General features: G+C 40.3%; 1 long non-coding RNA gene across 1 annotated transcript; it reads left to right on the top strand.

Annotated features, from left to right (window-relative positions):
* Positions 1–9,947: 9,947 nt before the first annotated feature.
* Positions 9,948–25,886, top strand: LOC139362223 (uncharacterized). Its single transcript, XR_011620645.1, has 4 exons — positions 9,948–10,039; positions 20,818–20,934; positions 22,048–22,102; positions 25,750–25,886. It is a non-coding gene; the product is annotated as an uncharacterized lncRNA (long non-coding RNA).
* Positions 25,887–27,446: the final 1,560 nt, after the last annotated feature.

Genomic DNA, 27,446 nt, shown 5'->3' with positions numbered 1-27,446 from the left:
TCTCTGCACAGCAGAGATACACGGAAATGGTTTAGAGTTGCCATAGGATGGACTTGAAGTGGGTGGTAAGGAAATTCCAATGTGTCTACATCAGGTGCAGTGCCAGGGGCTGAGAAAAAGACAAAGATGCTTAAGACATGGCCCCTGTCCTCAAAAGATTCAATCTGGGGATATTTTCTCACCTACATGGGAAACCAAAGAGATTACCTAGAATACATAAGGGCATTTTGTAGTGCTAGCAAGTAAATCAGAAGACTGATGTACTGATTCAGCTGATGTGTAGATTTTAAGGACAGAAGGAAGAAATATAGCAATGACAAATTTGATTGGAGAAGATCAGCTGGGACAATCATACGCATCCCAAATGGAGCTTTATCACAATGGAACGATGCCTGATAGAAAAGAAACAACAGAACGTGGCAGATCAAGGTGTTGTGAAAACACAGAGCTGGTTGTAGCCACTGCACCTGTGTTTGCTGATCTTAAACAGCTGTGTGTGGATAATGTTAGCAGGAACAGAGCAATTGAGGAACTCGAGAACGTTAGTGCTGTGATTGAAGCCACCTGTCCTGGCATCACAGGTAAGATGGTGAAAAAGTTAACTGGGAAATTTCAAAAGCGTTCCACTGATGTATCCTCTTCTAAGCTTTTCGTTATTGGCTTCCGTTTCAAATGAAATCCAGTAAAGCTCTTCAAGCTTGCCTTCATGCCTAACTCAAACGCTCTGTATGCCTTTCATACTTTTGCAACTTGTTGATGATTAAAGACTTTAAAGAACTCTCCTCATCCCCATGAGAAAAGTGCTTTTTGTAGTGGTTAAAAGCGTGGATTTTGGAGTGATCATCCAGGTACAAGGCCTGAGAAGCTTTACAGGCTGTGTGAGTTTAGTTGAGTTATTAAACGTTTCTGGGCTTCTGTTTCTCTTCCACAAAATGGAAATAATAATATCACATCCTTGCGGTAAATGGGAGTTGAAGATCATTCTATACCTGGTTGACTCCAGGTCTGACTCTTTTGCAAAATGTCTGAACTCTTGAAGAGAGACTGATGAGTTTGGTGTTACTTTACTTTGATCAAGCTCTTGGTCTTGGGCCTAGATGTAGGTGAGAAAAACACTTCCTCTTTTTGGAGCTTGGCCGGGACTCTAAGGTGTGGAGACATCTGCGGTGCTTCTGACAGTTGCTCAGGGAAGCCCAGCCCAGACCCAAAGTGGCCATCAGGATGCAATCTAGGAAACTGACCTGTAAAAATGTGGGGATAGGCCTGGGTCCATCAGATCTGTGAGTTTTTATCTAACTTTTACTTTCCTGCCATTATTCCTATACCTAGGCTAGTTCTCAATAAGAATGACGCCCTGGCCTCTGATTTGCTATGGCAAACAAGCAGGTGGCCCTGCCCATGTGTGAGATGAAGTGGACACAAGGAGGTAGCAATCCCTTCCTGAGGTCAGGCTGGAGGTAGCAGTGAGGCCACCAGAAGAGGATCATTGGTGGCAGAGGCACCACATGGTGGTATGGTGAAGAGACCCAAGTGACAGAACACAAGAGTCTGCCTGAGTACCTGAGAGAGATGCCCAAAACCCTGAAATAGCTGCAATTCCCTGGATGCAATGATGGGATATTTTCTGCTAACTATGTGGGCAGGACCATAGATGTAGTCCTTGGGTTACTAGCCCAAAACCTTCATTTAACAGAACACACAGTCAGTGGGGATGGTCACACTGTATTTAACCACCACTGTGTCGTCAAAGACCACTCCAAAAGGATGTAGCTGGTCCTGGTGCTGAAGCTTACAATCATTTATGGAAGAAAGCAAATCCTATTGCTGGGGACATGGAAGATCTCCAAAGTCCCTTTATAAAGGAGAGAAGGGGTATTTGGGTTTTCCATCATTTTCCCAACAAACTATAATTTCTATCTATTGAGACTGATAGAACTTTTGCCACCAATCTTACTGAATTCTGGGTTTTGTTACTGGTTTTTTCATTGGTTTGTTTGTTTTGTTTTATTTTTGTTTTCAAAAAAGAGTGAATCAGATTTTCTGGATGTCCCACTGTGCCAGGAATTAACCCTTTAGTTTCTGGATCCTGGAGAAGTTTATGAGGTTCCAGAAGAGGGGCTGGATAGCTGACAGTGGGGAAGCAAACAGAGAGCTTCAGTCAATGTCTATTTACCAGGTTGTATGAAAATATTCCAATGTTTTAACAACCGGAGCATCTGGGACTGGTGCACACCGGTCCTGCCTACACAACCAGGACCACACACAGCAGAATTGTTCTCACACCCGTGTCATTCCTGAGAGGTTTTACATAGAAAACTGAGACTCTGCTGAACTTTAGCAGGGAACAGGATAGGAGCACAACACTGCGCTGGTTCAGGCTGTCTCTAATGGTTGGATAGCTCTTCTCACGTACCCCTTGTGTAAGCAGAGAAGCCATGTGGGAGAGACCCCATGTTATGCCCCCTTGCTCTTAAGTCTCTAAAACAAGGCAGATCCACATGTCATAGCTCCTCTTTTAGGGCTGCGATCTGCCAAAAGGTTGACTTACCTTTAACGAACTCTTCTGCTTCTGGGCCTGCATGAATGCTAGTCAATTCATAGCTGGCAAAATGAAGCTATTTCCATGACCACAAAAACCCATTCAGGGTCCCCACAAACTCAGCCCACACCCTCCTATTCCAAATCAATGAGGCTGACTCAATTTCCTGCTGACTCACGGCAGTCCCAGCTTTACCAGTCAGCTGGTTCCCCAGGTTAAAAGTGGCTCCAGGCAGAACCCAAGATCCCTGGGAACCAGAGTGCTGCATGTGGCCACTGCAAGAGGCTTAGCATGAGTCCTCCAACCCCCTGCTGTTTCCACATGGCCTGGGCCTTCTCACTGGACTGAATATTTCACGTGTGCACTCTGAACCTGGAGCCTGAACAAGGGTAGAGGATGCAAGGCCAGCTGGACGTGCAGTACTGAGATTGTTGCTTAGCCAAAGGCCTCCAAGTTCTCACCTGTTACCTGAGATGAAACACCTCAGGAAATCCAGACAACCTGATGGCCAGCTGCTTATAAAAAGCAATTCTAAATACACTTTCCAATCATTTATAGAAGAAAGCAAATCCTATTGCTGGTGACCTGGAAAGTCTCCAAAGCTCTTTTATAAAGGAGAGAAGGGATAATTTGGTTGTCCAGGATTTTCCCAATAAATCATGGATTCCTTCCTATTGAGGTCAACAGAACTCTTGCCACCAATCTTTGTGAGTTCTGGGTTTGGACACTGAGGTTCTTTCAAGAGGACAGAAAGAATCAGATTTTCTTAAGAGGATATATTCATGACTTAAAATGAATCTCTTTGCACATTTTACAACACTCGCTACCACTGACAAAAAAGTTGATAATCTTCTAATAAAAACATCCAATTCAGAGATAATGAAAACTGGAAAAAAAACACTGTATCTTCTCATAATCCTTAATTTTAATAAAATCTATGGGCTCTGGGAACAGAGCTTACAAATGACAGGTGAAAGCTTCTTCTTGGGGAAGCCGCAGGAGAATTTCAGAGAGAATCTGTTTGTAACCAAACAAGAGAAGCACAACTTCAAATAACCACCAAACTTCTGTCTTCACTCGCTAAACATGAGGTTTTTGAGTGTTTCCAAACAATTTAAATTGTGATAGTTAATTTTATGTGCCGACTTGGTGGGGCCATGGTGCTCGGTATGCGGTCAAACATTATTCTGGCTTTCTGCCTGGGGATGCTGCTGAGGAAGCATCATCAAAGTCTCTCTTCCCACGGGCATCGTGTGTAAGCCAGTCTCCTAAAGGGCCTGAACAGGTGCAGAAGCTCTATATCAGGGGCTTGAGCTTTGAAACAACTGATGAGAGTCTGACGAGCCATTTTGAGCAGTGGGGAAGGCTCACTCTCACAGACTGTGTGGTCTGACAGATCCAGATACCGAGAGCTGCAGGGGCTTTGGGTTCGTCACCAATGCCACTGTGGAGGAGGTGGAGGCAGCCCTGAATGCAAGGCCACACAAGGTGAATGGAAGAGCTGTGAAATCAAAGAGAGCTGTCTCAAGAGAAGATTCTCAAAGAGCAGGTGTCCACTTAACTGTGAAAAAGGTGTTTGTTGGTGGCATGAAAGAAGACACTGAAGAACATCACCAAAGAGATGATTTCAGACAGTTTGGGAAAACTGAAGTGATTGAAATCATAACTGAATGAGGCAGTAGCAAGAAAAGGGGCTTTGCTTTTGTAAGTTTTGAAGACCATGACTCCAAGAATAAGACTGTCATTTGGAAATGCCATCCTGTGAATGGCTACAACTGTGAAGTTAGGAAAGCCCTGTCACACAAGAGATGGCTAGTGCTTCATCTAGCCAAAGAGGCCAAAATTGTTCTGGAAACTTTGGTGGTGGTCATAGAGGTGGTTTTGGTGAGAATGACAACTTCAGTCATAAAGGAAACTTCAGTGGTTGTGGTGGCTTTGGTGGCACCCACGGTGGTGGTGGATGTGGTGGCAGTGGCGATGGCTCTAAGGAATTTGGTAATGATGAAAGCAATTTTGGAGGCAGTGGAAACTACAATGATTTTGGCAGTTAAAACAATCGGTCTTCACATTTTGAATCCATGAAGGGAGGAAACTTTGGAGGCAGAAGCTGTGGCCCCTGTGGTGGTGGAGGCCAATACTTTGCCAAACCATGAAACCAAGGTTTCAGTAGCAGCAGTAGCTATGGCAGTGGGGGAAGATTTTAATTACTGCCAGGAAACAAAGCTCGGCAGGAGAGCGAGCCAGAGAAGTGACAGGGAAGCTACAGGCTGCAACAGATTTGTGAACTCAGCCAAGCACAGTGGTGGCAGGGCCTAGCTGCCACAAAGAAGACATGTGTTAGACAATACTCATGTGTATGGGCAAAAAACTCAAGGACTGTATTTGTAATTAATTGCATAATAGGTTATTTTAGTTTCTGTTCTGTGGAAAGCATAAAGCATTCCCACAAAAAGCATTAAATGTAGACTTTTTTTCTTGCATGCATGCTGTTAGTTCCTAAATGTAACAGTCTGATCATGATGCCGAATAAATGTCTTTTTAAAACAAACACACAAAGAAACAAAACATTATTCTGGGTATTTCTGTGAGAGTGTTTTTCTATGAGATTAACATTGAAATCAGGAGACTTTGAGTAAAGCAGGTTTCCGTCCATAAAATGGGTGGGCTTTATCTAATCAGTTGAAGGTCCAAATAGAACTGACTTCCCTGAACAAGAGAGAATTCAGCAGCAGCAGTCTTTAAGATGGAAGTGCAATATCAGCTCTTCCCTGGGTCCCCACCTGATGGCCTCAGGACTTGAACTGTAGTATTAATTCTTCCTGCCTCCAGGTCTCCTGCCTCCTAGCCCACCCTGCAGAGTTTGGACTTTCCAGCCTCCATAATCATGTAAGCCAATTACAATTATATGTACCATATACAATTTACATATGTATGTGTGTATGTAAATTGTAATATATGTATGTACACATATATACACATGTAAATTGTATATGTGTGTATACAATTGTTTATGTGTGTGTATATATATATACACACACACAAACACACACACACATTCTACTGGTTCTATTTCTCCAGAGAATCCTGACAAATGTGTTTCCGTACTTCCCTAATTTGATTCCTTTCTTACATTCTCTTCCCAACCTTGGTTGAACAGTGGAATCACCTGGGTAGCTTTAAAAAATACAGATACAGCTGGGCACAGTGGCTCACACCTGTAATCCCAGCACTTTGGGAGGCCGAGGCAGGCAGATCACCTGAGGTCGGGAGTTTGAGACCAGGTTGACCAATATGGAGAAACCATGTCTCTACTAAAAATACAAAATTAGCTGAGCATGGTGGTGCATGCCTGTAATCCCAGCTACTTGGGAGGCTGAGGCAGGGGAATCTCTTGAACCTGGGAGGTGGAGGTTGCGGTGAGCCGAGATTGTGCCATTGCCCTCCAGCCTGGGCAACAAGAGCAAAACTCCATCTCAGAAAACTAACAAACAAAAAAAGACCAAAAAAACCCCAGATGCCTGAGTCTCCATCTTCAGACAGTCCAGTTTGATTAATCTGGACTGTGGCCTAGGTACTAAGATTTTAAAAGCTTCCCAGATGATTCTAAAGTACAGATGACCTCAAACTTATGTTGTTTTGACTTACAGTTTTTTGATTTTACGATGGGTTTATTGAGCTGTCATTCCATTGTAAATTGAGGACCATCTGAGTTACAATGGTTCAACTTACAGTATTTTGACTTTACCATGGGTTTATAAGAATGTAACCTGATGCATTTTGACCTACTATATTTTCAATTTATATTGTGTTTACTGGGACATAACCCCTCATAAGTTGAGGAGCATCTGTAAAAGCACAGTTGAGAAACATTGTCTTAGAGTTCCTTGGTTTAAAAAAATCTAAATAAGAACTGAGCTAAAGCTCTTCAACTATCCTATTTCCTAATCAGCTGTTGAATTCCTTTGCTGTGAATCTTACCTTTATGAGACTCTAGAGCAGAATCACAAAGTCCTAGGAACAGGTACTTTTCCCCCACCAACCTACTTATGAAAGTTCTTTAGATTACTAACTGTGAACCATGCTACTTTGTATTTACAGAAATTTCTATCTTTCAAAGAAAAGCATGCTTTTCAATTTCATTTCAAAGTTTTATGACAACGTTTTGACGTTGGCAAGTGGCTAGTTTGCATCCATTTTATTTGCAAGGAAGCTGGGGCAAAAATGATTATTTCTTTGCATGGAATTCTTCCTATCAGTCATAACTGTCCAATGAAGTAATAAATTGCCTTTTAAGATCTTCCTCCCATGGTGATTCTTATGAAGTCATGGAACCATGCCTACTTCTATATTTGCACATGAGCAAAGTGACATGCACACAAGGTTATCCATTAAAGCCTGGTTTGTGGAAGTAAAAGACTGGAAACAACCTAAGTGTCTGCCATCAGGGACAAGTTAAAAAATTATAGCACTTCCAAAAATGGTGTGCTATGCACACATAAAGGAGAATGAGGCAGTTCTTCATGCTCTGATATAGGATGATCCGGTACAGTGCTACAGCCAGTTTGGACCAGTTCACGAGGGCAGGTTGTTAGCGTCTCTTCTTAATTTTGCAGTCAGCGACAACTTGAAATTTGCCATGGTGGGAGTTACACTATGAAAATCTATAAATGGTATGAATCAGAGCATAGCTCACCCCATAAGAGCCAGTTGTTAAATATTTACTAGCACGCCACGGAAAAGATCTCTAAGACCCACTTTAACGTGAATAAAGCAAGGTGTTGCGCAATCTGCATAGTATGTGAGCAACTGGGTAAAAATAGGGGAAATTATTGTGCGTTAAAAAACCTCTAGATTCTTTAAAACTTAAACATAGAATTACTGTATATATTCCCAAGAGAAGTGGAAACATATGTCCACACAGAAACATGAAAACAAATGTTTGTAGCAGCATTATTTATATGAACCAATAGGTAAAAACAACCTAACTGTCCATCAGCGGATGAATGAATACATTCACGGTGGTATGGACATACACTAGAATAATATTCAGCCATGAAAAGCAACGAAGTATTGATGAATGCTACAATTTGGATGAACCTCAAAAACATTATGCTAAGTGAAAGAAGCCAGACACAAAAGGTCACATATTGTATGATTCCTTTTAAATGATATAGGCAGAATAGTCAAATACATAGAGACAGAAACAGATTAGTGGTTAACAGGAGATGGAGGAAAGGGAATGAGGAATGATTATTTAATGGGTAATTTTTGTGTGTGTGTTTCTGGAATGACGAAAGAGTTTTGAAACTAAAGAGTGGTGGTGGTTGCACACCATTATGCATACATTACACGCCACTGAATTGTACACTTTAAAATGGCTAATTGTGTGTTGTATAAATTTTGCTTCAATTAAGAAAACAAAAACAGGCCAGGTGTGGTGGCTCACGCCTACAATCCCAAACTTTGGAAGGACAGGAAGGCAGATCGCTTGAGCACAGGAGTTCGAGACCAGCCTGGGCAACATGGTGAAACCCCATCTCTACCAAAAATACAAAAAATTAGCTGGACATGGTGGTGTGCACCTGCGTTCCCAGCTACTCGGGATGCTAAGGTGGGAGGATCGCTTAAGCTTGGAAGGTGGAGGTTGCAGTGAGCTGAGACTGTACCACCACACTCTAACCGAGACACCATCTCAAAAAAAAAAAAAAAGAAAGAAAGAAAAGAAAACAGAAAGAAAGAAAGAAAACAAAAACATAAATCTCTGGCAGGCTGTACATAGAAACTGGTAAGCTGTCTCTAAAGAGGAGAACTGGGTAGCTGGGAGACAGGGTGTGGGAGTAATTTCATTGTATGCCTTATTGTTTGAACCATATGGACAAGAGGGGATAGGAAGGTGTACATCCCCTCTGTAAAGCCCAAGGTAAATGGATAAAAAATGAATTAATGGCAAATCACAATTAATTTAGAATTTACAAACTGAAAGCACTAGCTTTCCAGAGACTCTCATTGGTTGGTTTTCCATCACCATATCCCATCAGGTGGGAGTATCTCTCCCAGGCAGCACTTGGACACCTGTATTTACTCTGCCCTGCGAATGCAGGATGCAGAGTAATGCTGGGGGTACTTAGTCATAGAGTGGGTGAGGTGGATCTGGGAACAGCCATATGGCCTTGGGTTAGGCACATAACCTGTCTGAACACGAGTTTTCTCCTCTGTAAAACGGAGATGATCAGGTCCACCTCTCCGAAATGGTATGACAATGGTATGGAGAATTAAGATAACACATGCGTGTGCCCAACACACTGTAGGCACTGAGCAATGCTGATATCCTTTCCTGGGAAGGGGGATTCTGCCTGCTCAGGAGATTCTCCCTGATGACTCCTGAAGATTTCCTCAGCCTGCTTTGTTCAACTGGCCCAGCATCAGCATAACCTTGTTCCTGTGTCTTTACAAGCCCTTCATTTCTTCTGTTTTATAAACCAAGACTGTATCATTGAAGTGGAGAGTCAATAAAAAAGTAAGAGAATTAGATTCTTAAGGGTAATTAGAGCTGTGATTTATTGAGTGCTTACCTTGGGCCTCATATTTTAAATGCATTATTTCTAACACTTAGAACAACACTAGAAGCAATATATTTCAATCATCATTTATAGGGACAGAGAGAGCTTAAGGAACCTGCTCACCATTACTTTGTGCTAGAGCAGCGAATTGAACCCAGGACTGCCTGGCTTTCCACTCTATCATATTCCATCATGGAACCCGGCTTGCAAATTGCCAAAGTCAAGACTAGTGGACTGTGTGGACCTAAAACAATCGTAGAATCTAGATGAAAGGTGGAAGGGGCCCAAAAAATTATTGAGTCTAACCCTCACCTCATAAGAAAGCTCTACTTCAACATCCTGACTCTTTGATGGAAAGCTCATCACCTCATGTGACAGCCCATTCCATTTTTAGACAACACTAATTACTAGAAAGACTCATAATGTGCTATTTGCCAGTCAGATTCACCTGCTATTTTCATTACAACTTCATACACCCTGATGAGGCCATTATTAAGACATCCTTGGCTGAAATCCTGAACTCCATTACCTCCTGGACTTGCAATAAGGCCCCTAACACCATTGCCAAATAAAGTTACTCCAGAACATCAGCGATGCAGACAAAGTCATGAGAGGGATGTTGATTGCAACTTCAAATGAGTGTGGGATAGGTGATTATCTCTTTCTAAGGAAAGGTTATGCTGGGTGGGATGTATTGTCACTCGGGACAATATGTAAGTACAGCATATATTGCAGAAGTTTAAAATAATCAGAGTCGTGTGTATGCAACACAATTCCTTGGTTAATTAAAATGCTTGCAAAAAGCAATGAAAGCTGATTTTTGTGTTTCTTCTTCCTGGTTTTCAGCTTCTCTGGCAGTTTTCTGTTGAGTGAAGGACAGTCAGGTCTAAATGATGAAATATGAGCTCATGTTGCTAGCTTCCCACACCATGAACTTACGGTAAGATCTAACAACTAATAATGGAGATTAAAAATGGATAAGAACTAAAAAGGGGGAATCCAAGGTCCTCTAAGTGTGTGAGTCGTGCTCATCTGGTTCTCTGCAGGGGAAGCAGAATATGTTTACGTGATTGTGTGAACTGCAGGAAACTAAAAGATGCCAGGGTCAGAAGAGTAAAATGTGGCTCCACTGGGACTTCAGGTGGCAAATAGGATTGAGAATCTTAACTTTAATGAAGACAACAAAAACCACATAATTAACACACACTGTTAACACCTCATTAGTCTCCTGGGGCTTAAATTATGCTAAAAATAATCCACACATTTTGTTTAAATAAGGCGCTGTTACAGGTGGTCACGAAGGCTTCCTTCATAGCAGAATGAGGCCATTTTTCCACATTTTTTTCAGATGCTTTAAAGTAGGTCTTATCTTCATTCCAAGGAAAGGATTATTAAAAACATATGTGGAGCTGCAGAGAGGAAATGAGCGTATTAGTTAGAGTCTCTCTGGCTCTGAGCCTGACTCCAAAATCTCACACAACCCCATTTCTCAATCCAGACACTCAACATCAGGATTGTCTCACAAATGATGTGCTGTGGGGCATTGGTGCTGGCTACACATCAAGCTGCGAAATAGCCAAGTTTGGTCTGGTGCCTTTTCTTCTCTTCTTTTTCGCACTGTAAACATTAAAACTCCTCTGACATGTTTATACATTCACTGCTGCCTCATCTGGGTTTGACCTGTGACTACTTTGACCCATAGAATTTGGAGAAAGTGATGTTTCTGGGTTTCTGAGCCCAGGCATTGCAAAGACCTGAAATCTTTGGCCATGCCTGGAGCCACCATGGAGGAAGTCCAATTTCCCCTGCTGTAGAGCCAGGCCACAGGGAGAGGCCTTGGAGGATGAGCCATGGCCTGGAGACAGGCCACATGGCCTCTAAGCACCTGAGGCCTAGACATTCAGCCTGGTGGCAGCCCCAGCTGCCAAATGGCTACAACTGCAAGAAAGAACTTAAGCGAGGCCTGTAGAGGAACTGCCATCCCATCCCTAGATAACCCACAGAATCATGAGATATGATAAAATGATTGTTGTTTTAAGCCACTAAATTTGGGGTGGATGTTGCAAAACAATAAATAACCAAAATGCCTCTTTGCATTATCCCTGTTAGGATGCCCCTTTCACCCACCCTTGACCACTGGTTATGAACTGAAGGTTTGTGTCTCCCCAAAATTCATATGTTGAAGCTCTAAACCCCAGTGGATGGTATTTTGGGTTGGGGCCTTTGGAAGGTAATTAGGTTTAGATGAGGTCATGAAGGTGAGGGTCCCCATGATGGGACAAATGTCCTTACAAGAAGAGGAAGAGAAACCAGAGCTCGCTCTCTTCACCATATATGAACATAGCAAGAAGGCAGCTGTCTGCAAGCCAGGAAGAGAGCCCTCACCAGGAACCAAATCTGTGGACACCTTGATCTTGGATTTCCTCCAGAATTGTGAGAATCAAATGTCTCTGGTCTACGTCACCCAGTGGCATTTTGTTACAGCAGCCCAAGCTGACTAAGAAACCATCTATCTGTGTATTTCCAAGATATCTCCCAGCACTCTTAGGAAAATCATCCATGTGTGTTCATGCGTATTCATGGAAGAAAGTCTCCCTCTGTTTCTTAGAAAAATTTCATATTCACTATGATGCTTAGAGATGAGACTCCTGACTTCCCTGTGCAAGCCAAAAGAAAAATATTAATTTTTTCCATTACTTTCTTGCTCTTGTTTTCTCTCTGTATAAAAATAGGAACTCCACCTATTCTCCACCATGGAGTTAAACAGCAAAACCCTGTGCTTGTGGGCTAGTGGCGCTGGTTGGGGGAAGGACGAGAGACATTGCTTGATCATGCTGCACTGAGCATCTCCCTAAGTTTTAGAGAGTCAGTGATGGCTCTGAAAAGGGGATTTCTTTTTCAAGCAAAAAGCTTTGCATTTCTGTCAAAAATCGGGGTAGATAACAAAACTACTTCAACTTTTGTAGTGAAGGTCACAGCTTGCTCATAACAGAGAGTGACATAAAGTATCTGTGCAGCCCTGAAGGAGAGAAAGAAAAACAAAGCATTTTGAGACCACATTGAAGGAACGTTTACATAGACCTGCTCTATAGCCTTGGCACAGCAAAGTTAAAGTGCTAGAAGTATTGTTGACAAGACTGTACTTTGACTGAATTTAGAAATGTTGGATTGAATCAATAAAAGGATGGATGGATGATGATGATGGGCAGAGAGAGTATAATTTATCCACCAGCTCTGCTAGAGGGAAACCACTGGGTATCACTGTGGGACCTGAAGACCTGTGAATGGCTCAGAACCAAGATGATGAGAGATGAATATCCAGGCAGAAAAATTTCCCTGTGCTGAACCCAGTTAAGAGTTACATCACTCCCTCCAGGTAAGGATTATATGAGACCTTATTGTTGTCATTGCTTGTAGTTTGGAGCCTCTTTATTCATGCTCAAGTTAACTGTAAGCAGTTAATTCCATGAAATGAGTTTGGTCCTTTCCAACTAATTTTCTTGCTTTCTTTATAAAATCTCAAATTAAAGAATGTCCGTAGTTCCTTAAGAACTAAAGGTAAATATCTGAACCAGTGTGGCGAGTATTGCTGGTTGCCTAGCCAATAAAATCCTTTCTTCCTTCATAGTAAGGAAAATTTGATTTTGCTAGGGTAGCAATATGTTCAATGAAAGACTATTTACTCTGCCAGACTCCTGTGCCCCTAGGGATGCCCTGTGCCACATTTCTGACTGTGAGACATAAATTGAAATTGTCTGGGAAATAGGGTGTTGCTACTTCCCTTTTCCTTCTTCCCGCCTGAAGGAAGGTGCCATATCTGGAGGTGTATAAGCCACCTTGCAGCCTTCAGGCAACATTCATGGGTCAGAAGCCCGCACACTGACAATGATGGGAAGCAAAGATGGGAAAATTACAAGCCCTGTAGGTATCATGGAGCCACCCTACCAGCTCTGGACTTTTTGTTCCGTGCCACAAATGCCTAAGTGTTCCAGCAAGTTTTCGTCATACTTTCCTTATTTGTAGCCAAAAGCATTCCTGGCAGATACTCTTGGGTTGATCCAATTGAGAACTACTGTTTTGGTTCCAGTGTCTGGAAGGTGGAAGGAATATGCCTTCTTTATTGCACATTACCTGACTAAAGGCCAGTTTCTCACAGAGTATTTACAGGAACATTTACATAGACCTGCTCTGTAGTCTTGGCACTAGCAAAGCTAAAGTGCCAGAAGTATTGTTGACAAGACTGTTCTTCAACTGGATTTAGAAATGTTAGATTGAATGAATAAATGAATGGATGGATGATGATGATGGGCACACTGTATTAGTTTGGGCTGTAAGAAAAGAAAGTCTTGGCTTACACTAACTTACACAACAGACTCCCAGAGTGGGAAGTCCAGAGGTTAAAAAAGAGGCAGATGCAGAGCCATCAGGGCCTCAAGGACCCAGATCATTCCATCTCACTGCTTGGCCATCCTCAGGGAATACCATGTGCTGATTGAACAAGATTAATCAGGAACTTTCTTGGCGACCCCCTGCATTTTTTGCAGATTTCTATACCTGAACAAAACAGATCCCTGATAGAAAAGAAAAGCAGGGATCAACAGTCACAGGAAACCATCAGTGTCTACTACCCACATGTTATATAAATACTTTGCAAAATGTGCGAAGTCTCAAAACACAAAATGATGGTGAGGATGATGCCAGCCTACCATCAGCATTGGTTTGGACACTTTCTGGCTGCCATTTGGAAAAGGGGAGTTTAGTTTCTTTCCATTCAGTTGGCATTTATGGCTTCTAAATGAATGGTCTAATTCATTCATCCAATTTGACTGGTTTCATAACAGGAAGCAATTAAAGTGTTCCAAGTGACCAACTAGCCTGCTTGTAAAAACTGAATACTTGAAAAAACAAACAATTTCATCCTTCTCGCCCTCCCAACTAAGGCACCTTCAGTATACAAAAGGGTGGTGCCAAAATGAACTCAAACTCTGTATAAATGGAAAAAAAGAGATTCCAAAGTCTGTTTAACAACAAGTCATAGATTCTTAGTAGGAATAGTTTCTTTCCCCGCCTTTGTGGATGGAGCTAATGTTCTTTCTTTAGAACCGGTGCCTCACTGGGAATAGATGTGAAAACTGCGTAGCAGGATCATGCAATGCGTAGGCAGCTTCGCAGGAGTGAATCTCCCCCCCAGAACACTAAGCTGCTTGTGCGTAATCCACCATTGTATTGCAAACACAGGCACAGGAAGAACAATCTGTAGTGCCAGAGAAACCACTTGTCAGACATACAAAACTAGGACAAAACAGAGCAGCACCTGTATTTTTCTTTGTGAAACAGTGTCTTTTCCTTTCTCCCCATGCGGTTCCGGTGGTGCTGATCCTACTTCTGGCTAACAGAGTAAGCCTATGATGAAATACTGTATTCCATCCTCAGCAACACAGTGATTGGTTCAGATATGGAAACAGGACTCATCGGGCAATTTTGTTGGAACTATTAGAAGTTTTAGAGCTATGAAAATAGAAGATCCTGGATTTTTCAGTTTATATGAGCCAGTAAAATTCCTTCTCACTGAAATTGGCATGAATTGCATTTCTGTCACTTGCAGCTTAAGGAAATCTAGCTAACACAGAAACAAAAGGAACCAGTGTCTTGAGTCCTAAAAAGAAGAAACAGAAATCCATGACAATATAAAGAAATTGATTCTACATTCACAAGTCTTTCTACTTCCACCCTGATACCTTTGTGTTCTCCAGTTCAATTTATAAAATGAAGAACCTCAAAAAAACTTCAAAAGGTTTAATCCTCAAAAAACAGGTAATAAAATTACAGAATTCAATGATTGCTACATGCCAAGCACTTAGTTGGTTTCCTTACATAATTATCTCATTTAATCCTAAAAAAAAAAATCCTCACAAAATCCTACCTTGTTTTTACAGGTGGGGACAGTGAGGCTTGGAGTGGATCAGTGCTGTGTGGGAACTGTCAATTTAGTTAGCCTGAGGTCAGGAGCATGCTCTCCCAGGAGACCTCAGAGGAGGGTCTCAACAGGACAACTGTCCCACCAATGAATAAGAAAGCTTTCTCTTTTTACTCTCCAGGGCTTACTCATTAGAGTTCTGACTTCAAACTTTGCAAGACTAAATCTGAAGGACCAACAACATAATACAACATTTTATTTGGATGACTTTGCCTTGAAAGGATTTGAACTTGAGGTCATCCTCATGCCAATAGGTCAGCCCAAGAGTTGCCAACCTTCTTACTTTGCTAATGCTTACAAGATGCCTGTGCTTTTCAAATTTATTAAGAGATAATTTATAAGCAATAAAATGCATGCTCTTTGACATGTAAACACTCATGTAAGCATCCCACATTCAAGATATAGGACACTTTCATCGCTCCAGAGAAATTTCTCATGCCCCTTTGCAGCTAATTTCAACATACACACGCACGCACACACACGCACACACACACAAACACACACACACACACACACACACACTCTCTCTCTCTTTTTCTCTTTCTCTGCCTCTCTCAATGTTCCTCTGCCTCCATCCCAGGAAGCCATTGTTCCAATTTCCACGACAATAGGATTAGGTTACCTATTCTAGCACTTCATATGAATGGAATCACACAGCATATACCAATCTGCATCTTGCTGCTTTCACTTAGACTAATATTTCTGAGATTCCTTCATGTTACTCTATGTACCAGTAGTTTATTCCGTCTTTTTTCTGAATAGTGTTCCATTGTGGAAATATAACGCAAATAATATATCTGTTCACCTGCTGATGGATATTTGCGATGTTCCCAGTGGACCCATTATGAATAATGCTCTTGTGTATTTTTATGTATAAATCTGTGGACTTGCATTTTCATTTTTCTAGGAAAGAAAATATTGAATCATATGTTAAAGGCATGTTTAAACCTATAAAAAACTTCTACAGAGTTTTTCCAAGTAGTTGTAGCATTTCACACTCCCACTATTAATGTATGAAAGTTCTAGTTACTCCATATCCTTGCTAACATTGCCATTGTCAGTGTTTTTATTTTCAGTCAAACAAATTGACATAGAGTGATGTTAAACTGTGATTGTGTTTTGCATTTTCCTGACAATCAATGAATATGCTTATTGGTTGTTTGTAGATCTTCTTCTGTGAAGCATTGGTTAAATACGTTCCTCCAGTTTTTCAGTTGGATTGTCTTTCTTCTTATTGAGTTATAAGAATTCTAGTGTAGATACAAGTCCTTTTAAAGATACGTGTATTAAGAATATTTTCTCCCAATCTGTGATTTGTCTTTTCAGTTTCTTAAAGGTTTCTTTTTTTTTTTTTAATGTGGAACACATGTTTTTTATTGTTCCATTACAGGAATGTATAATAAAGATTTTTTTTAATCACCTATAATCCCATCACTCATTGTGTTTTATAAAAAGGGTAATTTTATCCATCAAAATTTCTCTAAAGTATTGTATATGGGGAAGTAAAATACTTGATAAATCTTATTTTTAAATTTTTTATATTATTATTATACTTTAAGTTCTAGGGTACATGTGCATAACGTGCAGGTTTGTTACATATGTATACTTGTGCCATGCTGGTGTGCTGCACCCATCAACTCGTCAGCACCCATCAACTCGTCATTTACATCAGGTATAACTCCCAATGCAATCCCTCCCCTCTCCCCCCTCCCCATGATAGGCCCAAGAGCAAACATTGTTACATGTGATGAAGTCCACTTTGTCAATTTTTTCTTGTATGGTTTATGCTTTTGGTGTTCCAGTAAGCAATATTTACATCCCAGAAGTTTTACAGCTTCACTTTTACACTTAGGTCTGTGCTCCATTTTGAAAAAGCTTTTTTATGTGTTTAAGATAAAGGCAGAAGTTTGTTTTACTTCCATATTGATATACAGTTGTTCCAGTACCATTTGTTGAACAGTCTACCCTTTGCCCCATTAAATTACCTTGGCACTGTTGGCAAAAGTCAATTGACCATATATGTATAGGTCTATTTTTGAATTTTCTATTTTGTTCCATTGATCGATATGTCTGTCCTCATATCAATACCACACTGACTTGATTATTAAATTTTTATAATAGGTCTTAAAGTCAGTTAGTGTCAGTCTTCCAACTGTATGTATGTATTTCAAAATTGTTTTAGCAATTCTAAGTCCTTTACTTTTCCACGTACACTGCAGAATAATCTTTTCAATTTCTACACATAAGCCTACTGGGATTATGATTGGCATTGTATTAAATTTGAGATAACTGACATCTTAATACTGAATCTTCTAATCCACAAATATGACACATCTTTCGAATTGTTTAGATCTACTTTAATATCTCTCAGAAACATTTCATGTTTTTGTATATCTTGCACATTTTAAGTGTAGAGTTTTAAAACTTTTTTCTGAATTTATTACTAAATATTTCATTCCTTTTGGTCTTCTTATGAATGGTAATTATTTCATTTTCAAATTGTTTGTTGCTAGTATCTAGAAACCCAATTTAGTTTTATTTACTGACTTTGTATATTGTGACTCTGGTAAATTCCCTGATTATTTTCAGTAGTGTTTAAAAAATACCCTTAGAATTTGCTTTTCTCTTTTTTTTCTTTCTTTCTTTCTCTCTCTTTCTTTTCTTTTCTTTCTGTTTTCTTTCTTTCTTTCCCTTTCTTTCTTTTTATGTCTCTCTCTTTTTCTTTCTTTGTCTCTCTTTCTTTCTTTGTCTTTCTTTCTTTCTCTTTCTTTCTTTCTTTCTCCTTTCTTTCTTTCTTTCTTTCTTTCTTTCTTTCTTTCTTTCTTTCTTTCTTTCTTTCTTTCTTTCTTTCTTTCTTTCTTTCTTTCTTTCTCTTTCTTCGTCTCTCTCTCTGTTTCTCTCTTTCTCTCTCTCTCTCTCTCTCTCCCCTTTCTTTCTTTCTTGGGGTCTCACTCTGTCACCCAGGCTGGAATGCAGTGACACGATCACAGCTTACCACAGCCTTGACTCCCCTCAGGCTCAAGCGATCCACCTACCTCAGCCTCCAGAATACCTGAGACTACAGGTGCACATCATGCCTGGCTAATTTTTTAATTTTTTGTAGCGACAGTGTTTTGCCATTGTTCCCCAGGCTGCTCTCAAACTCCTGAGCTCAAGCGATCTGCCCACCTCAGCCTCCCAAAGTGTTGAGATTATAGGCGTGAACCATTGCACTTGGCCTAGACTTTTCTGTGTAGGTATTCATGTTTGCATAAAGTGTAAATATGCCCCTCAATATCCATGCTATTTATTTATTTATTTATTTATTTATTTGGAGATGGAGTCCTTCTGTGTTGCTAAGGCTGGAGTGCAGTGGCTTGATCTTGGCTCACTGCAACCTCTGCTTCTTGAGTTTAAGCAATTATCTTGTCTCGGCCTCCCAAGTAGCTGGGATTACAGGCATGCGCCACCACGCTTGACTAATTTTTTTGGTATTTTTAGTAAAGATGGGGTTTCACCATGTTGGCCAGGCTAGTCTCAAACTCCTGCCTCAGGTGATTCACCCACCTCAGCCTCCCAAAGTGCTGGGATTACAGGTGTGAGCCACCGTGCCTGGCCTCCAGGCTTTTTATTGTTATTTTTTCTTGTCCTATTGCACTGTCTAGGAATTCCAGTACAATATTGACTAGAGATGGGGAGAGCAGATATTTCCTCACTCTCAATCTTAGATGGAAAACATTCAATATTTCTCCATTAAGTCAGCTGCTACTTGTAGGTTTTTCATAACTGCCTTTAATCAAACTGAGGAAGTTGTCTTTTATTATTAGTTTGCTAAGAATTTTTTTCTTTTTATCATGAATGAGGTTAGATTTTGTGAACTACTCTTCCTTCATCAATCCAGATGATCATGTGATTTTTTTCACTGCATTCTGTTAATGTGGTTAATTATATAAACTAACTTTCAAATGTTAAACCAAGCTTGCATTTCTGGGGTAAACTGTAATCGGTCACAATATATTTTCCATATTGTGTATTTTCTGAATTTGTTTTGTTAAAATTTTGTTCAGGAATTTTTATTTATGTTCATTAGATGTACTTATCTGTCAGGCTTTTAATTTCATGGTTATGTTAGTCTCAGAAGAGAAATTGAGAAGAACGTTACTACGTTACTCCTCTCTATTTTCTGAAAGAGTTTGTGTAAATTTGGTATTACTTATTTCTTAAACATTTCATAAGCATTTTATAGAATTCACCAGCAAACCCATCTGGCCTAGACTTTCCTTTGTGAGAAGGATGTTTTAAATAACAAAATAAAATTTTTAAATATACACAGGGCAATGCACACTGTTTTTCTTGTGTAAATTCCGTAAGTTGCGTTTTTCAAAGATTTTCCCATTGCATCTCAGTTATTGACCTTATTAGCATAAATGTGTTCACAAGACTTATTTATCTTTTTGATAGCTATAGGATATGAAATAATGTGCCCTCTTTTATTTATCATATTAGTAATTTTGATTTCTTTCTTTTTTATTAGTCTTGCTAGAAATTTATCAATTTTATTAATCTTTAAAAATAATCCACTTTTTGTTTTTAAATTTTTTCTCTATTGTTTATCTGTTTGCTGTTTTATTATTTTATGTTCTTTATTACTTATTTCCTTTTACTTACATTGGGTTAATTTGCTCCTTTCTTTAGCTTCTTAGTGTTTAAACCTTTTTACTTTTCTAATATATGCATTGAAAGTTATGTGTTTTCCTCTGAGAACTGCTTTGGCTCCATCCTCTATGGCTTGATATGTTGTTTTCATTATAATTCATGTGAAATATTTTCTGATCTCCCTGTGGTTTATTCTTTGGCTCATAAGTTATTGAGAAGTACATTATTTAATTTTTAAATATTTGAGGATTTTCTGCATATCTCCTGGATTTGTATTTTAGCTTCATTGTACTCATATAACATACTCTGATGAAAAGTTTTAACCTCTTTAAATTTAATAAAAACTTATTTTTGGCCTAAGAGATTATCTATCTTGGTAAACATTCCATGTAAATTTGAAAAGAATATTTATTATGGAACTACTGGGAAAACACAAGTTCAGTCATGTCAGTTGATAATGTTGTTCAAATAATCACTGATTGTCTTGTCTATTTCTTCTACCAATTAATGAGAAGGCATGTTAAAAGTGTCCAGTTATGACTGTGAATTTGTTTATTTCTGTCTTTAGTTTTTAAAATTTTTGTTTCATTTATTCTGAAGTTTTGTTGTTGGATATATAAAATTTAGGATTATTATGTTTTCTTGATAAATGTGCCTTTTATCATTGTGAACTGTCCAGTTGCTATGACTATCTACAGCAGTAGCCTTTGTTTTGATGTCAATTTTTGAATGATGTTAATGTAACTATGTCCTTCTGCTTACTGTTTCCATGGTAAATCCTCTTTTCATGCGTTTACTGCCAGTCTGTCTGTGTCTTTATATTTGACATGCATCTCATAGAGGCAGCAAATAGTTGGGTTTTGTTTTTTTATCCAATCTGAGAATGGCTGAATTGCCATTTTTCAATGAGCTGCTGTTCTACTTCTCATGGAAGAGAAATATTTTTTAGGTTAGTATCTCCACTAAGATAGAAAGACAAAATGTAGATATGCAGTTTGTGAGTGTAAGGGCAAATGTATTAGGCCATTTTTGCATTGCTATAAAGAAATACTTGAGGCTGGGTAATTAATAAAGAAAATAGGTTTAATTGGTTCATCTTTTTGCAGGCTGTACAGGAAGCATGGTGCTGGCATCTGCTTGACTTCTGGTGAGGTCTCAGGGAACTTATGGCAGAAGTGAAAGTAGGAGCAACATGTCACATGACAAGAGGAAGAGAGAGATAGGTGAGGAGTCACACACTTTTAAATAACCAGATCTTGCATGAGCTCACTCATCACCCAGGGAATTGTGCTAAGCCATTCATGAGGGATTCAACCTCATTATCCAAACACCTCCCACCAGACCCACCTCCAACACCGGGGATGAGATTGCAACATGAAATTTGGAGGGAACAAATATCCAAATCACATCAACAAATAAGAGGTCTATATCCAGCCAACTTTACTCCTTATGTGACCTGTATGGCCCCCAAAGGCACTGAGTTTTAAATTCCTGTGGTAGTAAATTTGAGATTTTCTAGCTTTGAGGGAAATAATATAAAAAGGAGATGATAGTTTCAGCCTATGCATTGGCATTTTCTTATAGAAGTAGTTGTTCTCTCTCTGAAAATACATTTTTAAAGAGGTTGCAAATCTATACTTGTGTTTAAATAATGAATATATTCATGAGTGAAAAGATAACTTCATTTTGGTCACTAGTGCCCAACCAGAGGAATGTTTTGATCTATTAAATCTCATCTTCCTAAGTGAAATCAACTAGTTGAGCCAGTAGTTAGAGTCCATCTTTTCTGCAATGGCTTGGCCAATGAGTGATAAATTCCTGCTTTGGTGTAACAGTTTGGGGGAGAATGGCCAGTATGATAAGTTTCTTCTGCTAAAGTGGACAGAAGTTGGGAGAGATATTCTAAAAGTTCATGCCTTTGTCCCAGGCTAAGGCTGCCAACAGCTCGTACAGGTGGTGTATCCCTTACTCAAAATGCTTGGGCCCAGAATTGTTTCAGATTTTGGATTTTTTCAGATTTGGGGATATTTGCACATGCATAATGAGACATCTTGGGAATGGAACACAAGTCTAAATGTGAAATTTATTTGTGTTTTATGTATACCTAAAACACATAGCATGAAGCTAATTTTATACAATTTAAAAAATAATTTTGTGCATGAAACAAAGTTCATATACATTCAACCACCAGAAACAAAGGTGTCATTGTCTCATGTTGGTGCTCAAAAAATTTTAGATTTAGGAGCTTTTAGGATGAAGGATGCTAAACCTGCAGTATATCCCCAGTGTGCAGAGGATGTCTTATAACTCAACCACATTCCCTCTGTTTTCTCTAGAAGGGCATGATGGAGTCTGCACAGCTGGACCATGGCCCAGGAACACTACGAGGAGGTGGGCTGCTTTGTATGATTTGCTCCAATATTCTGTGAAGTGAAATTCCATATATACTACCAGAGCTAGCTATAACACAGAATCTTCTAATCTTCCAGATGCTAGTTCTGCTGTAGCTGCTCCTCTTTAGGTAACCCTGGTGGGTGAGGGTGATTTGGGGACTGTGATGGAAGCTATGACCCACTTCATTTAAAATCATCCCTGAAGATTGGCCAGAACCATCCTGGATTCATTTCTGAGTGAGACACATGGCTGCTGCCCTATTTTCTTCCCTAGGCCTTGGATCTGAGGCTTCGTTTTGAATCCTGTCAGCATTTAGAATTCCTAATTATTTCTCTAAAATAAACTCTGAGTCAAGAGGATCTCTCTATCCTCTACATTTGCTTCTAACATCAATTTTCTAAAATTCCAAGAGTAGTTTGTCTCACCTCTGTCCTCAGATTCTATTTTCTACATTTGGCAATGTTTGTGCATTTTACACAGCTCCTTGGAGATCTTCTGCCCATCTTTTCTATTACTTCATTCATTCTAGGAGTGTGGAGGAAAGGGCCTGGGCCAAGCTGGCTTTCAGAGTGGGGAGAGTACTTCTTCCTCATGGTGAAATTGCGGGGTGTGTGTGTGATGGGATGAGCAGGGAGACAGGTGAAGAGATGGTCAATATGGTCAATGGAGCCTTGGAACTGGTGAGATTGAAGGTCAGCAGCCTGAAGGCTTCAAGTGCCTCCTCTGCATCTAATGGGGATGACACTGGAATAATCAATTAGATTTTGGTTTCCACGTGTAAAATAAGAGTATGACACTGGGAGGATTCTATGGTCCCTTGCACATATGTCTCTCCAAATAGACTATGAGTCCCTTGAATTGAGGTTGTGATTTCCACATCTTCATAGTCATGGTGCCCAGTATAGGGTCTGACACATGATTGCATCAGCTGGTCATACATTTGGCTGCTAGTAACAGAAACCCACAATAGTAGAATGTGTTGAGGCTGATTTTCTTCTATTACAAGAAGATTAGAGCTGTGCAGGTGTTGGTTAAGGTGTTCAGTGAGGTCTTTGAGGACCGAGGTTCTTTCCGTCTTTCCCTTTTACCATCCTGGACATGTTGGCCTTATGTTCTCATTCTTGTCATCGCATGGACCCAAAGTAGCTACCATGTTACCAGGCATCACACCCACATTTTAGGCAGAAGGAAGGGGGAAAACACCAGCCGTTTCTGCCTTTTATAAAGAAAGAAAAAGCTTTTCCAAATGCACATCAGGTTATGTCTCATGGACTATGTGCTGAGTCACATGACCAATGTCAGATGAAAGGGATTCTGGGAAAGCAAATGTCTAGCTTTTCAGCTTCTTGGGAAGGAGAGAGTAAGAATTGGGGCAAATATGGTTGTTGAGCCCACTGAATGTTTGCTAAATAAATATAATTAGAAAATAAGCTGGAAAAGTCTTATTTTTTTCCCCAAGTAGAGTGTACTATGACGTTATTTTGAGGAAATAAGCACTAAATTGGATTTGCTTTTAAGATGTGACACAACTCTTTTATTATTATTATTGACATTCCCGAGCCATGCTATCTTGTTTCCCTATGGCAAACCAGAATTGGCCCAAGTCTTCTCATAGGCATGGGGCAGGGAGTAGAACTGGAGGGAGAGTCAGAGTTCATGAAGAACTCAGTGTGGAGGGATTTAACTCTGATGTTTTCCTAAGGGAATATTTTACACACACTCACCTTTGGATCAGAAAAGGCATTTCTTCTGTATTCTGCCATTGGTCATTCTCTTCATGTGGCCTCATGTGTAATTAGTTGAGAAATTACTGGTTCTGACAGGTTTTCATTACCTTCTCCTTCATACACGTTGTTCCAACATTTAAAGGGCAGGGTTGACATGTTGACAGTGAAAGCAAACGTGCCAGAATGGGGCACAGGACAGCATGCAATTTCTCCTCTTCACTGAGGAACAGCACTAATAATACAAAAGAAGAGGTGCACATGAAGGGTGCATGTTCCTGGCACAGAAGAGGCACTTAATAAATGTTAGACGTGATTGTTTTCTTTCCTTTATTTGAGATAGGTCTTGCTCTATCACCCAGGCTGGAGTGCAGTGGCATAATCATAGCTTACGGCAGCCTCAATCTCCTGAGATCAAGCTATCTTCCCACCTCAGCCTCCTAAGTAGTTTGGACCACAGGCATGTGCCACCACACCCAGCTAATTTTTAAAAATGTTTTGTAGAGATGGGGATCTCGTGTGGTGTCGAGGCTGGTCTTGTCTCAAGTAATCTTCCTTCCTCAGCCTCCCAAATTGCTGCAATTGCAGGTGTGAGTCACCGTGTCTGGCCCATTAGTTTATTTCTATTCATAATAAGAATGATGTTTCTTGTCTTCCTGCTCACACTCCGAGTGAGGATCCACTTTTTCCTGTTACCCAGATGTTTCTAGATAAAATGATAAGATTCAAGATTGTACTGTGCAGTTCCCTGGTTTTACTTTAACTCCCCAGGGGGCTTCTGGGAGAACCCCGGGCAGGCAAAACATGCTGTAAGTTTTTTCAGGCATGTTTGAAGTAATCTGGTTGGGTAAACAGTGATCACACAAAACCTGGCTTTCTAGGGAGCTTAACCTGAAACCTTAATTGTTTTCAGAAATTTTCTCTTCAGGCTAACCACTCTATTTCCTGGCGGAATTTAAGTCTATCAGTTTTCTGAACACATGAAGAGGAAACTATTTACAACTGGCATTCCTGTACAAAATGTACAAAGTTCTGTAGCAGAGAGCTCTTCCACGTGGGTAGGAAGAGTGCTTTTCAATGCATTTCCTAAAACTGGTGCTCGACAATGCTCATTTGACTTTCCAGTGTATTATACATTAACAAATGTGAAAAGGATAAGAGGTCAATGGTTTAGTGTCTCGCTTGCGTGGCAGTCACTGATGTTACAGAGATCACTGTGAAATGTGAACTCCTCTGACTCCTCTGTTACTTGTTTCTAACTTTGCTTTCATCTTCTCATTAGGTTAGGTGGCAGTAAAGCATATGATTAAGAATCCAAGCTTAGGAATCAAAGTCCTAGGGTTGAATCTTGACTTTGCCGTTTTCTACCTCTCCAACCTGGGGTCCATTACCTTTTCTTACTGGACCTTATTTTCTTATAAATAAAGTTGCCAAATTAATATCCACCCCACAAAAAGTATTGGCAGCATGAAATATGATACTATATGAGAAAGTGCTTCATAAAGTGTTCAGTTGCAACTTCAGAAAACTCAACCCAAACACCTTAAGCAAAATAAGAATGTATCGACTCATATAATGAAAATAGAGCATCTGAACCCATGCCAGTGGGTTCAGATTTCACTCTACCCTTTATTTATGTATTTATTTATTTTTAGAGGCAGGGTCTTGCTACATTGCCCAGGCTGGTGTGCAGTGGCTGTTCACAGAAGTGATCATAGCACACTATAGCCTTGAATTCCTGGGCTCAAGCAACCTTCCTGCCTCAGCCTCCCTAGTAGCTGGGACTACACATGCACCTATCACTGCACCGAACTCTCACTCTACTTTTATTTCTCTGCCTTCTGCATTGGCTTTATCCTCAGACAGCTTCTCCCTTAGTGGAGCATGATGGCTGTAATAACTCCAGCCTTTTTTCTCCAGTTTCAAGTCCAGCAAGAAAGAGAGAATGCATCTCTTTCAACAGTACCAGTGAAAGTGGCATTGCGTCTCATTGGCTGTGAAGGTGGATCATCCCTGAACCAATGCAACAGTATGATTTATCATATCGAAGCCACAAGCTACCTCCGGAGCAGGAGATGAAGTCAACACCACCTGCTGGACTGAAAGTATAGTGGCTTCTCAGAAAGGAAATTGGGATGCTGTTACCAAAGGAAGAGGAAATGAATGTTGCCATGGTAGGGGACGAGAAAAAGGCAGACTTCCTTTAGAATGCCATCAAAATGAAAGTAAGTCTAGGCTTTAGCACCAGTCCTAGAATACCAGAATGGACACATGCTTTCTTGGACCCGAAAAGAAATAAAATTCGGTCAAGTGAAGAAAGTGTCATTTAAAATAGTAGCTATCTTAAGAACGAAAGCATTCTTAAAGCTTCACTTTAAAAATCATAATATAGATTCTTGTGGAAGACGGTAGTTACACAAAGATTAACAATCCTTTGTTACAAGCCCTTGTAGTAGAACACATCTCCCCTATGATTTTTTGTTTTGTTATCTTATAAATAAAGAAATATTGTACCTAAGTTGGATGCATTCTTCCTCTTGCTTTCAGGAATGTTCAGCTCTGCCTATGCAGTAGCCACACTTTTATTCCTTTACTTTCTTAATAAACTGGCTTTCATTTTAATATAACATAAAATAAACTAAAAAATAATAAAAATAGTAGCTATGAATGTATATAATTATGATTTCAAGAACTGAATGAAAATATAAATGTTTTTAAAATGGGATGAACGATTGACAATAAGCAACTAGACTGTTGCAGGGTGGGGGTGGGGTGGTGGGTGGCATGTGGAACTCTGAAAACTCATTAGTCGAGGACAACTACACCTACCTACAGAACGCAGAGCTGCAAGATTGAGCTACTGGTGCCTGGGTTCTCAGCGGGCCGGAAGGAAGGACGGTAGGGTGGAAGGGCTGGAGTCTCTGAGTTCTGGGAAAGTCTCCCTCTTATCTCACAGAATGCCTGCCCTTGGATAAAGATCATTAGTTTGAGTTTTTCCAAGATGATTCTAGGAAGCTCCTGCTGGTAACTAATTCACCCAGCCTGGGGTGGAGTTCAGAGACTTAGATTTTTTATAAGCTTTCCTGCCACCAAAACGGGTGTTTGGGACCTCACGAGGCCCTGTTCATTCCTCCGTTGCTGCGCTCCCCACTCTGTACTGGATGCATCTATTGATGCTGCTGTCTCCGTCCCCAGAGTATGAACCTCCAAGGTGACTCATGCAGCTTTGGGTGCCCGGCACACAGCATAGTGCCTGGAATGGATGAGCACCCAATAAACATTTGTTGAAGGAATGCGGGAGGAGGGGCAGGCCAGCAAGCAGGCTGCCTGGTTGTTCCCACATGGGCTTTTCTGGGAAAGAAGAGCTTCTATTTTTGGAAAGGGCTGCTATGATTGAGAAAAGTTCATGGTAGCAAAAAAAGGACGGACATCAGGAGGGAAACACTCCGAGTTCTCCCAGACAACACATTTTTTAAAAAGACTCCTTCATCTCTTTAATAATAACAGTAACGACAATGACAATGATGATTATTTATGAGTGCGGCTAGTGCCAGCCACTGTGTTCTCACTGGGCGAGTGATGATCTCATTGGATCTTCACGGTGGGCGTGTGGGGTG

This window comes from Macaca nemestrina, chromosome 3 (assembly GCF_043159975.1).
Source record: "Macaca nemestrina isolate mMacNem1 chromosome 3, mMacNem.hap1, whole genome shotgun sequence".
NCBI classification, from domain to species: Eukaryota; Metazoa; Chordata; class Mammalia; order Primates; family Cercopithecidae; genus Macaca; species Macaca nemestrina.
The sequence above is the reverse complement of the archived record's forward strand: the minus strand, read 5'-3'. Positions and strand labels throughout refer to the sequence as shown.